Source organism: Thamnophis sirtalis, unplaced genomic scaffold, assembly GCF_051295495.1.
Source record: "Thamnophis sirtalis isolate CommonGarterSnake01/CBP01778 unplaced genomic scaffold, rThaSir2_p1.2 scaffold_11, whole genome shotgun sequence".
Taxonomy (NCBI): Eukaryota; Metazoa; Chordata; class Lepidosauria; order Squamata; family Natricidae; genus Thamnophis; species Thamnophis sirtalis.
Window position 1 is genome coordinate 40,715,717 of NW_028261391.1, and position 13,386 is coordinate 40,729,102.

Here is a 13,386-nt window from a genome sequence, read left to right on the forward strand (position 1 = left end):
CTTACGCAGAGTTTGTTTGGCTTTTATACAGTTTTAACAAGCAAAGCAAAGCAGGGGTAGCAACAGCATCTTATTGGTACATTTTACTTGTCAATACTTAAGTCCATCCCAGCCAGAGTAGAGGCTTCACATATCTCCCTGGTACTACCTGGTTCTCATAAACAGTTGAGGTCATTGGTCACTGAGCTCATGGCTGTCTAATGCGCATGTCTGTACGTAACCTTTCCTCTCCTCCCACATCTGGTTCTGCTAATTAGGTGAGCTCATAGGTATCCGAGGTGCTACTGAGATCACGGCATTTTACTGCACATGTCTTAACGTAATCTTTCCTCTCATTCCTACACAGCATGAGATTAATGATTAGAATAGCCTTCTTCAGCCAGACAATTGCACCATCAAATGAGATGGATTACATTCACTGGTTACTGACACTGATTGAAGTTGTACCTACCAGGTATGGGAAGGCTGAGTTAAAACATAGCCACAAAATTTATCGAGTAAACTCATTCTAACCTACCTCACTGCTTCTACGGTTGAGACCACTTCTACACTTCTGAGTATCGTGGTGAAAGTGATGAAAATATGGTATGCATTGAATAAATAAGTAATAATTCATATTCCTATACCCCACATTAAACAACTTAGAAATGTCTAACTATTCATAGGTTTATTAATACCAGTATTATCATATGCTTATCAAAATATTAATCTGTTAAGATCTTGGAAAAAAATCTTAACCTTTCATCTCCCAGTGTGCATTTTTAGTTCAAACTAAGATGTGAAAGATATTTTTTCATTACCTTTTAGCTCTCATTATCTTTCCAGAAATTCAACTTTTGAGAGGTCCCTGTACTTTCAGACTAGAATAGAAAAAATTACAGTAATGAGAAAAGATGTACCCAATAATATGTTCTGTTAGCAGCATGTTTTCTCACTGGAAATGTCTCAAAATTTTAGAACCTCTCCCTCGGCTGGAAATGGCAATGTTTTATCCACCACTATTTTCTATTCCATAGTTGTTGTATTTCTGATGTCTTTTCCAATCCTTCTAAAACTACTTGAAATCCATATCCCGGGAATTTAACAAACTCTTATATTTGTCTTCTTCAGATCAATGACCGAGTTAAGATATAAATGTCCTAAGTCAAAACACAAGCTCTGTTTGTGTCCAGCATATAAAATGTTCTACTGTAGTGCTACATATATCCTCCAACATGCTCCTTTTGTTATGCCCTTTTCAACATATCATGCTATAGGGCAGGGGTTGCAAAGTTTTATGTCAGCTGAAACCATCTCAGGCACTGACCCTGCAAGCAGCTTGTCCCAATGGGAATACACTGGTGATTTCTTGAAGGTAGGTACACATAACATCTATTGGTTGACACATAGGCTACCCTTCTTTGTTTTTTGCTACACAAAGAAAATCAAAATGTTGCTAATTTTTAGTGACTCAAGTGCTGCTGTCCAGTGTAATTGCCACCCTTGATTTTCTTGTAGACAAGTGCCTCTTCTCCCACAGGCTACTCTGCTGGAATGCCTTTCCTTCAATAACAGATAAAGGGAGAGAGCAAGGGCAAGAGGCTTAGAAGAAACCTTCTTGGTTTCTGTTGAATACTAGCGCGGGAAGTAAGGTCTCCCTTTCTGATTGGTTCTTGGGCGGAGCCGGTTTAATCCTCACCCCGATTGGTTGAGCTACTCGACGCCCTATTGGCTCATTGTTCAAACTTGGGGGTATAAATGTTTGGCGCGAACCACGCCACGTTGAATCGTAGTTACTATGCATTGAATAAAGGTTACTGCTTTGCTACACCTCTTGTCGCGTCCTCTCCCTTCGCTCCAAGATGCAAAACTGGCGACGAAGGTGGGATAAGATTCCCGCGACCACGGAGGAGAACAAGCCAGCTTGCCACCGCGTTTGAAGCAGCACGAATCCGCTCCTCAGGCTGAGAACTCCGGCAGCGAACGCAAAATTTTCTTTGCCGTCTTTCTTCCCTCTCTGGCTTCATACCACAATGGCATCATCGCTTCCTCCTTTCGCGCCGTTTAGATCTGCCGGAGAATCATGGGACGGTTTCATGGAGCGTTTCGAGTGTTATCTTATCGCGTCGAAGAACCGGGCACAGACCGACGAGGAGAAATGCAGTTTCTTCTTGTCCTGCTGTGAGCCTTCCATGTTTGCCTCTGCGAGAGCTCTGGCCGCCCCGAGGCCAGCCTACAAACTTGGGTGGGACGAGCTGATGTCCAGGCTGAGGGACCATTACGCCCCCTCACCTTCTTTGATTGCACGTCGTTTTACCTTTCGCCGCCGAGTGCAGAAGCCCAATGAATCCATCAGCCAGTTTCTAGAGGCTTTGCGCACAGTGGCCGCTCAGTGCGATTTTGCAGACCTGGAGGAGAACCTCGTGGAGCAGTTTGTATGCGGGGTCCGCGACGTGCAATTGCGCAGCCGTATGCTCCGGAACCATAAAATTACCTTGGTGCAAGCCGTGGAGACCGCACGAGCAGCAGAGCTCTCCGAACAATCCACGGCCGACATCGAACGCCTCCAGCAAAAAAAACCCGCGCAAACCGCTGTAGCGCCTTCCACCCAGACGAACCTCGTCGACGACCCCTCTCCTTCGGAAGATGAGGAGGAGGAAACCGTCGGACAAATGAGGACGCAACCAAAGCGGAGGCCACACCAGCAACCACCGACGCCCGCTCAGCCAGTCTCAAACGCTCCTTGCCGCGGATGCGGCGGCCGTCATAGCCGCGCATCCTGCCCGTTTCGTTCCGCCGTCTGCCGCCGTTGCCGAGGAGAAGGACACCTCGCCAGGGTCTGCCGGGCTCTCGTGCCAGCCCCATCGTTATGCAGCCCAGCGACCAGCGCCAGGCACTGAAAGGCCGCCAACAACCACGTTCTGCGAGGCGAGCTGAGGACTGCCATTCAACCTACCAGCTCTCCAGCGCCGACTGCGTGGTCTACCAGGCTTCTCACGTTCCCGCCGGCCATCGCAAAATTAGCACCGCCGTCCGTCTCGAAGGTCAGCTTTGCCGAATGGAGGTGGACTCTGGGTCTTCCCGTTCCCTTCTATCTTGGGCTCTGTTTTCCCGCCTTTGCCCCAGGGTTCCCCAGAGTAAATTGCGCCCCGCTGGGGTTTCCCTTTTAGATTATCAGGGAAATGGGATTCCCACGGCAGGAATATTCCACATCCGGGTGGAATACGGAGATTTTAAAGGAAAACTTCCAGTTTTAATTGTTAGGAATGACCTGCCCGCTCTCCTTGGGTTGGATTGGTTCCCCGCTTTGGGTCTTACCATAGAAGGGGTGCACAGGGTAGTTCCCCGCACCGTAGATAGTGTGTTAGACGAGTTTGCAGATGTGTTCGATGGGAGATTGGGCTGTTATAAGGGCACCCCCATTTCCCTTTGCCTCGATCCGCAGGTCGCAGCCCCTAGCCACTCGGAACTCCTGAAGACACTGCGGGAGGTCCTTACACGTTTTAGGGAGGCAGGACTGAAACTAAAGCGCAGCAAATGCGAAATTGCTGTTCCCCAAGTAGAATTTTTGGGATTTCTCATCGATGCACAAGGCATCCACCCCACTCCCTCCAAAGTTGCCGCTATTAAAAACGCACCTGCACCCACCTCTAGGGCGGAATTGCAGGCGTTCCTGGGGCTGTTAAATTTTTATGCCCCTTTTATTCCCCACAAGGCCTCGCTAGCTGAACCGCTACATCGACTGCTTGACCGGTCAGCGGCCTGGAAATGGGGTAGCCGTGAAGCGCACGCGTTCGCGGCTATAAAAGATATTTTAACTTCGTCGGCAGTCCTAATTCAATACAGCGATAAGATGCCCCTAGTCTTGACATGCGACGCCTCTCCCTATGGTATAGGGGCGGTCCTGAGCCATGCCCTTCCGAATGGCTCAGAGGCCCCCATAGCTTTTTATTCCCGGACACTTTCTTCAACGGAGCGGAACTACAGCCAAATCGATAAAGAAGCCCTGGCTGCAGTGTCCGGCATTAAGCGATTCCATGACTACCTTTATGGTAGGAGTTTCACCCTTGTCACGGATCACAAGCCGCTCCTGGGGCTACTAGCAGGCGACAAGCCAACTCCCCCCATTTTGTCTCCCCGCATGACACGCTGGACTGAGTTTTTAACGGCGTATTCGTATACGCTGTTATACCGTCCGGGTAAGCAGCTAGGGCACGCAGACGCCCTGAGCCGTTGTCCCTTGCCACAGACGGACACAGCCCACGTGCCTTCTCTCTCTATTTTGTCCATTGCTGAATCTGATCTCCCCGTCTCTGCTGCGGATGTCGCAGCTTACACAAAGGCTGACCCCGTCTTATCCCAAGTAGCTTCATGGGTTTTGAGGGGTTGGCCCGCGGAAAAGGTAGCGGAAGGATTCCGACCGTTTAAAGCACGACAAGCCGAACTTGCCCTTCACGGGGGTTGTCTTGTCTGGGGGGATAGGGTAGTGATCCCCACAGCCCTGCGGGCTCGAATCCTGCCCGCACTTCATAAAAACCATCCAGGCATAGCGCGAATGAAAGCTTTAGCCCGCAGCTATGTGTGGTGGCCCTTGCTAGATTCGGAAATTGCAGATTATGTAGGTCGATGCAGGATATGTCAAAATTCTAGGCCGAATCCTCCCACAGCCGCCCCCCGGGAGTGGGAAATTCCTAGAGGCCCATGGTCCCGTTTACACATTGACTTCGCCGGCCCCTTCCACGGCCGAACCTTTATGGTAGTAGTCGATGCTTACTCCAAGTGGGTGGAGTTGGTAATCATGACCTCCACTACAGCAGAGAGTACAGTGAGGGCCCTTCGTAAGATGTTCGCCACACATGGGCTACCGGATGTGATAGTCTCAGATAATGGGCCCCAGTTTACCTCCACCACGTTCCAAGAATTCCTGGCCGAACAAGGAATTAGACACGCAGCCACAGCCCCTTACCATCCAGCTAGTAACGGCCGGGCGGAGCGCGCAGTTCGCTCAGCCAAAGAAGCCTTGGGCCGCATGGACCAGGGCGACTGGCAGGAAAGAGTGGCGGCGTATCTCTTGAGCCAGCACTCTACACCCTGCCCAACGACTAATAAAAGTCCTGCGGAGCTCTTGATGGGTAGGAGATTGCGAACCCCCCTGGACAGGCTCCATCCACTTTACGCAGGGGATCTGCCGAGCAACCTGGGGGCCCTCCCTTCCCACGCGTTTAAGTTAGGGGATCCTGTATGGGCCCGCTCCTTTTCCGGGGATCCACGGTGGGTTCCCGCAACCATCACAGCCCTGACTGGCCCCTGTTCTTTCAGGGTCGGCTTGGCCGACGGAACACAATGGAGGCGCCACCTGGACCAGTTAAGGCGACGCCTCCCCGCGGAAGCAGATGGCCCGAGCCTCTCAGACACTCGCTCTCAGCGTGAGCTACCCTCGATGATCTTTTCCCCAACGGATTGTCTCCACTCGGGGAACGGGGGACAAGCCGACTTTTCGGACAGACGTGCCTCATCCGACTATTCCTTTTCTCGAAGCCCTTATCGAGACTCTGAATCTACATCCCAACCAGATCGCAGGGGGCCATTGTTGGACACTCCTGTTGCCACGGAGACGCTACCTGGGACAAATGGACATTGGGCACGGGGCCCGGGCCCAGCACCATCTCTTGGGGCCGCGTTGCAGACTCCTCGCCCCGCCATGGACACGCCTCCGCCGGTGTTGTCCCCCCCGACGACAACTGCCGGGGAGTTACGAAGGTCGGGACGAGAGCGTCACCGTCCCACCTATTTACAAGACTATGTTTGCCCTTCCTGAGGGTACCCTGACTAGGGGGGGAGGGGTGTTGAATACTAGCGCGGGAAGTAAGGTCTCCCTTTCTGATTGGTTCTTGGGCGGAGCCGGTTTAATCCTCACCCCGATTGGTTGAGCTACTCGACGCCCTATTGGCTCATTGTTCAAACTTGGGGGTATAAATGTTTGGCGCGAACCACGCCACGTTGAATCGTAGTTACTATGCATTGAATAAAGGTTACTGCTTTGCTACACCTCTTGTCGCGTCCTCTCCCTTCGCTCCAAGATGCAAAAGTTTCTCTGACTGTAAACAAGTTGGGGTTGGAAGGGAGAGAACTGTACCTTCAGTCTTGCAAGATTCTGTCAATGTAGGTTTACAATACAGTAGAATCAGCACATCTGTTTTGATTCCTATCTGGTTTACCCTGCAAGGCTGACAGAATGACTGAAGTTGTTTCTGTTCATACTGTGATTTACTATTAGCTTTATCTGACGCACATACTGAATCAGTTAACACACATATGTCCCTTCCCAGTTATTCCCAGAGAAAATTGTCCAATGTACTACGTGCACCATAGTCTGACAGGAGATAATGAGACCACTTTTGCAACTAGGAATACTTCTTTGCGCTCTGCTTTTGAAGTAGCCAAGACATAAAATCACAGTTTGAATTACGCTATCCATTATAATTTATTTTTCAAAGTAATATTGCCTGTTCTTTTTTTTCTTCCAAAACTGGATAGGAATTTTAAGAATTTTTTTTTTTTAAGAATTTTATTAGTATTTGTAGGCCGCCCTTTTCCCTGAGGGGACTCAGGGCGGCTCACACAAAACTGGGAAGGGGAAATACAGACATTAAGACAGAAACATGTGATAAAATAGTAAGCAACATACATTCATCATTCGGGAGGGGTAACTATCCTAACCCCAGGCCTGACGGGCGAGCCAGTTCTTCAAGGCTATGCGGAAGGCTTGGACGGTGGAGAGGGTACGAATCTCCACGGGGAGCTCGTTCCAAAGGGTCGGGGCTACTGCTGAGAAGGCCCTCCTCCTTGTAGTTGCCAGCCGACACTGGCTGGCCGATGGAATACGGAGGAGGCCTAATCTATGAGATCTTATCGGTCGCAGGGATGTAATTGGCAGAAGGCGGTCTCTCAAGTATCCAGATCCACCGCCATGTAGGGCTTTATGGGTGATTAATAGCACCTTGAAGCGCATCCGGAGATCGACAGGTAGCCAGCGCAGCTCGCGGAGGATAGGTGTTATGCGGGTGAATCGGGGTGCACCCGCAATCACTCGCGCGGCTGCATTCTGCACTAGCTGAAGTCGCCGGATGCTCCTCAAGGGCAGCCCCATGTAGAGCACATTGCAGTATTCCAGCCTAGAGGTCACAAGGGCCCGAGTGACTGTTGTGAGAGCCTCCCGATTCAGGTAGGGTCGCAACTGGCGCACCAGGCGAACCTGGGCGAATGCCCCCCTGGTCACAGCCGTTAAGTGGTGGTCAAATGACAGCTGTGGATCCAGGAGGACTCCCAAGTTGCGAACCCTCTCTGAGGGGTATAAAATTTGACCCCCCAGCCTGAGTGGTGGAATAGTAGCCAAATCTTTGGGAGGAAAACACAACAGCCACTCGGTCTTTTCTGGGTTGAGCACAAGCTTGTTAACCCTCATCCAGTCCATAACGGCCTCAAGGCCCCGGCTCATCACGTCTACCGCTTCATTGAGTTGGCACGGGGCGGACAGATACAATTGAGTATCGTCCGCATATTGATGGTATCTAATCCCGTGCCTGCGGATGATCTCTCCCAGCGGTTTCATGTAGATGTTGAATAGTAGGGGGGATAAGACCGAGCCCTGAGGCACCCCATAATTTAGGGGCCTAGGGGACGATCTCTGCCCCCCCACTAACACCGACTGTGACCTGTCCGAGAGGTAGGAGGAGAACCACCGTAACACGGTGCCTCCCACTCCCACCTCCCGCAGTCGTCGCAGAAGGATACCATGGTCGATGGTATCGAAAGCCGCTGAGAGGTCAAGGAGGACCAGGATGGAGGAACGTCCTTCATCTCTGGCTCTCCAGAGATCATCCATCAATGCGACCAAAGCGGTTTCTGTGCTGTAACCGGGCCTGAAGCCTGACTGGAAGGGGTCTAGGTAGTTTGCTTCTTCCAAGGACCGTTGGAGCTGGAAGGCCACCACCTTCTCAACAACCTTCCCCAGAAAGGGAAGGTTGGAGACTGGACGATAGCTATTAAGAACAGCTGGATCCAAGGATGGTTTCTTCAGGAGGGGTCTTACCACCGCCGCTTTCAGTGTGGCGGGGAAGTTCCCCTCCCGAAGAGAGGCGGTTACAACCGCCTGGATCCAGCCTCATGTCACCTCACTGCAGTTAGTAACCAGCCATGAGGGACACGGATCCAGGACGCAGGTGGAGGTACTTACAGCTCTCATGGCCTTGTCCACATCCCCGGGGGTAACGTCCTGAAACTCAACCCAGAGCTGTTCTACTTGGTCCCCCTGCGCCTCGGCTGCAACTGCGGGGGTGGAGTCCAAGTCCGACCGAAACCGAGCAATTTTGTCCGCTAAGAATTGGGCATACTCTTCAGCTCTGCCCTGCAAGGGTTCCCCCGCCTCCCTTTTGTTCAATAGGGAGCGGGTTATCCTAAACAGGGCGGCTGGACGGGACTCAGCGGATGCTACCAGGGTGGCTATGTGCGATCTTTTTGCTGCCCTAAGTGCCCTGGTGTATTCCCTGGTGCAGGTGGTTACCATTGCCCGGTTCGATTCGGACTTATCGGACCTCCAACGGTGCTCTAGGCATCTCCTCCGGCGCTTCATCTCCCGGAGTTCCTCGGTGAACCAAGGGGGTCTCCGGGATCCGCCGCCTCGGAGGAGCCGCAGTGGCGCAATCCGGTCGAGGGCCTCCGACGCTGCCGAGTGCCACGCAGCAGCCAGAGTCTCCACCGGACTGTGGGCGAAAGTGTCAGGAATAACCCCAAGCTCTGTCTGGAACCTTGACGGTTCCATAAGACGCCTGGGGCGGAACCACCTGGTCGGTTCCTCCTCCCTACAGTGGGGGTTTGGCCTCCGGAAGTCGAGCCTCAGTAGGCTATGGTCTGACCACGACAGGGGTATGATGTCACTCCCCCTCAGACCAAGATCACAAATCCACTGCTCCGAGAGAAATACGAGGTCAAGCATGTGTCCCGCTGAATGGGTTGGGCCTCGAATTACTTGGGTCAAGCCCATGGCTGTCATGGAAGCCATGAACTCCTGCGCCCCATCAGAGTTTTCACCGAGCGACGGCAAATTAAAGTCCCCCAGGACCATCAACCTAGGGAACTCAATTGCCAGCTCGGCTACCGACTCGAGGAGCGAGGGGAGGGCTGCTGCAACGCTGTTGGGAGGCAGGTACGTTAGCAGCAGACCCACTTGACCCTTGAGGTCCAACTTTAACAGCAAAGACTCACACCCGACAATCTCCGGAGCAGGGACCCTACGAGGAACTAACGACTCCCGGATAACGGCGGCCACACCCCCACCCCTTCCCTGGGCTCTCGGCTGATGCAGCACCTGAAATCCTTCTGGGCACAGCTCTACAAGGGGGACTCCTCCCTCTGGGCCCAGCCAGGTTTCAGTAATACATGCCAGGTCTGCCCTCTCGTCTAAAATTAAGTCCCGGACGAGAGGAGCTTTATGTACAACAGACCTGGCATTTAGCGACAACAGCCTGAGACCAGGGTCCTGACTACTTGCGCCATCTGGTCTTGGAGTGGGACTCCTAGGGCCGGAAGGAGGGATCTCTGTAATGTAGCGAACCCTCCTTCCCCGGTAATGGCCTGCCCTAAAGTCCCCGCCGTATCTGCCCCTCCCTGTTACGACCGCAATACCCCGACCCTCTCCCGTGTCTCTGGTCCCCTCAACCACCCCCGTGGCCCCCGCAACTCCCGGCAGGTCCTCCGAATCACGCATACTCATACACTCCCCCAAACAGTCCCCACGTAAAAAGTTAAAAACACAAAATTTACAACAATATGACCATAAAAGTGGGACATTCATTCATCTCAAGCGTACCTCATGCATAGCCCATACAAAGAAAGAAGAGAAAGATGAAAGAAAAGAAAGAAATTATAAATTGCGCAAAAAATTGATTAGTTTAAAGTGCGAATAGTTCTGGGAAGGTCCAAAAAAGTCCAAGATGGTTGAGGAAAGGAGAGGGCCTTCTATGTACTGTAAGTACCCCCACTCGTCCAGTAGTGGCGCTATCTGTGGTAGCAGGTCCAAGGCGGCATCAGGCAACAGTGGCCGTGGCAGATGGAAGTGCAGATAGAAAAGCAGATGAAAATATAATCCAGAAAGTCCAAAGGCCGCATTCCGAGAGGAGTCTAATCTCAGCCAGCAAAAGGCCCTGCGGTGGTGGCCCAATGGAGGGGAAAATGCACCGACAGGGGAGGCCAAGCCGAGGGGAGAGGAAGGGGGGTGCAATAGCAGCAGATGAAAACAGCCTCCCATTCTCTCCCAGTGCTGTCCCAGGCTGACCGCCTTCTCCCTGGGGCGATGGATAGTCCAGTGCAAATCCACAGCAACCAAAAACACAGACGAGACAGAGAGAGTAGCATAAAGGGGGGGGGGGAGATTCTCTCAGCCAGCGAGTGGAGGAGAGTCAAGGCTCTCTCAGGTCAGCCAGGTCACAACGAACCTCCAAACAGTAGTTACTCAACGTCTCCAGCCGGGTTGGGCCGCGACGCCTTCCAAGCGGCACCCGGGCGGTATCTTTAAACGCCGCTCTGAATCAGCTGGGCCGCGGCGTCTTCCGGGCACCCCCGAACGGCGTCAGCGTTTTTCGTAAAAAGGCAGCCTCGGAGAGCAAAATCTCTCCAGTCCGCTGCCAGCACCAGATCCTCCGTGAAATCGCTCGTGCCCTGGTCTCTCTCTAGCTTCCGAACGGCACCCGGGCGGTGTCTTTAAACGCCTCTCTAAATCAGCTGGGCCGCGGCGTCTTCCGGGCACCTCCGAGCGGCGTCGGCGTTTTTTCGTAAAAGGCAGCCTTGGAGAGCAAATCTCTCCAGCCCGCTGCCAGCACCAGACCCTCCGAGAAATCGCTCGTGCCCTGGTCTCTCTCTAGCTCGATTTCTGGGGGCAATTTCTCCTTCTTTGGCTGTTTTCCCGTGTGGACGCCGGAGCGAAGAGCTCGGCAGCCATGTTCCTTCGCACATGCGCATTCTATCTAGGATATCAACTCCGTTTAAACCCTGCCACAGATGCTTCTGACACATGCTTGCTGTACTAATAGAGACTATCTACATAAACAGTGGGGTGATAAATACTTGGCAATCTTTAATAAAGATTTTGCTTCAAGAATATTTTTGTTCAAGATCATTTTGTCTAGTTCCAAGGTTATTTGGGACTACAAAAACAATTAATGTAAATGTGTACATTCAGACCCAAATGGGGTGATAACTTTTTTATCCCTCTCCCTCACCCAAAAAAATACCATGTTTCTCACAGAAATTATTATTGATGAGAGAAATACCTATACAAAATTCAATTCCAGGGCTCTTTCTTACTACATCTTAACCAGCCACACTGCTTATTACTGGTTTTTATAGTGCAGTCCTATGAACAGGAATGTCAAAAGCTTCCATTTTAAGACTATCAAATCATAATCTTCTTTCTCTGTGAAAAGTCAGTACAATATGTGTGAATTCTTCACTAGGGAAGCACTTGCAAGGTTTCATTACACATCATTGGCTCATTTCTCATTTGTCAGGTAGGCAACAATAGGTCTGGTTTGCCCACTGCAGCTAATCAATGTTTGAGAGATACATTCTGTACTGCAGGACCTTAGCAGTGAGTGGTCTTGGAATTGAGAGATTTGACTGTCAACCGTTCTAGATTATTTGGCTGAGTGAAGTTAACTTAATCCTGGTCATGACTGATTGAGTTTGGAGTTAACTTTAAGCTCCCATGAGTTATCGGTAATTACTTAGGTCAATTAATCCCTATTTGCTGTACCTATTACATACATATTATATGTGTTGTAAGAATGAAGCCTGAGGGTGTGACCCTACTCTGTTGCTTGGACATCTGAGAAGCCTTCTGGATACAATTGATTGGATAGATCAATACAATACAGAACTTCATTAATTTTTACTTTCTAACCAAGTAAAATCTGGCAGCTCCCTGGAAATTTTTTTGATGATGCTAACTATTGTTTTCAGGGAATGTGACATATAATGTAGCTATGACTGAGATTAAGAAGATAATCCTCCATTTTATTAAAATATTAGATAAAAGTCCTGACTGCATGATGAAGGTTATGGTCAGGACCATTTGTTATTGGCCACCAGTTATGGAAGGTTGGAGTTTCAAATCTAAGGGATCTAAATGGTGCAAAGCATAAGGAGAGGTGAAGTGGAAATGAGGAAGAGAAGAGGAAAAGAGAGAGGAAAGGAAAGGAAAGATAGTCATACAGAAAATAAGATCAGAAGTTGGTCTGGTCTCATGTAGTACAAATGAAGGTTATTGTAACATCTAAAATGTGCATCATTAAGTATGAATTATATTGCAGTGAGTTTACGTGAAAGTAGGAGTTCCTTTGTTGATAATAGTTGCCTGTTATGATCCACTGAATAGTGATAATGGTAGACATTATCTAGTCATGATTTGGGGGAGATATTATGCAATATTGACTAAGATTAAGGGGAAATGTTATTCTGCAAGGTGAACATGAATGGATGGGTATGCCAGAGAATACAGAAAAAGTGTTGGGCCATTCAGAAATTAAAAATGAAATTTTCATCCATGCTTTAGTCATAAATCTACTCTTGCTTATCCAAGGCAAGGGAATAAATATCAATCTAAAAGCATAATTAATTTCTGGATTCATCATGAAATACGGAGTAAATTAGTGAAATATGCAAAAGTGATATGTCTCTGAATGTGAAACATCATTTCTTGGCAATGTCAAGAACGGTCTTGCAAAAAAATGAGTTTGGGCGAAAAATGAAAATGGAATACCAGCAGAAAGAAAGGGTACGTGTCCCATGTGACAAAGGATTATTAGATGATAGATTAATCTCCCAGTGGAATGAAGGAAGAATTGACATAAGGAAATATGATGTGGAAATTGCTTGAAAGAGATTTAAAAAATTATATCACAGAAGTACAAGGAGTTATCCAGTGGGAAATGGTGGAATGTTGAAATAAAAGATGATGTAAATATTATTTAAAAGGCACTTCTGCAAAATGAGGATGAGGGAAAGTTGTATTACAGAAAGACAATAGTTGTGAAGATTATAGCCAAGTAGAACAAGGTATCATTTTAAAAAAGCAGAGAATATGCAAGGTGATTTTAATGGAAATTGATAACAAATATTTTGGAAGGGGCACAAAGGATTGGGGTTTTTTTGTGATGAAAATAACATTTTGAGGATGATGATTATATGAAAGTCCATTAATGGCTTACATTCATTTCCTTCTCTCCTAAGAAACAAGTATTTGTCTGGAAAACGTACACTGCAAATGAGGAAAGATCTATGTATGCTAATCCTTATCTATGAAATATCTCTCTGCCCTATCATCTCAGAAGAACCTTTTTAAATTGCATCAAG